This window comes from Lepus europaeus, chromosome 10 (genome assembly GCF_033115175.1).
Source record: "Lepus europaeus isolate LE1 chromosome 10, mLepTim1.pri, whole genome shotgun sequence".
NCBI classification, from domain to species: Eukaryota; Metazoa; Chordata; class Mammalia; order Lagomorpha; family Leporidae; genus Lepus; species Lepus europaeus.
The window spans coordinates 34,105,607-34,105,990 of record NC_084836.1 but is presented as its reverse complement, the minus strand read 5'-3'; the positions used below and the strand labels follow the sequence as shown (position 1 = coordinate 34,105,990).

The following is a 384-nucleotide window of genomic DNA, read 5'->3' as shown; positions in this document are numbered from 1 at the left end:
ATCCTCAGAATATGACAGCACATATACTAAAATCTGAATAATACAGAAATTAGCAGGGCCCCTCGCAAGAATGATATGCAAATTTGTGAAGTGTTTCATATTTTTTACTATTTGTTGGACTCTTTACTTAGTGTAGGGTTAACCTTATGAATATAAAGTAAATTAAAAATAGATTTTTTATTAAACTTTTATTTAATGAATATAAATTTCCAAAGTACAGCTTATGGGTTATAATGGCTCCCCCTCTCATAACTTCCCTCTCACCCGCAACCCTCCCCTTTCCCGCTCCCTCTCCCCTTCCAATCACATCATGATTCATTTTCAACTCTCTTTATATACAGAAGATCAGTTTAGTATATATTAGGTAACGATTTCAACAGTTTG

At 33.6% G+C, this 384-nt stretch overlaps 1 non-coding gene across 1 annotated transcript; it reads left to right on the top strand.

Annotated features, from left to right (window-relative positions):
- On the top strand, positions 1–105 carry LOC133769242 (U6 spliceosomal RNA). Its single transcript, XR_009867137.1, has one exon. It is a non-coding gene; the product is annotated as a U6 spliceosomal RNA (small nuclear RNA).
- Positions 106–384: the final 279 nt, after the last annotated feature.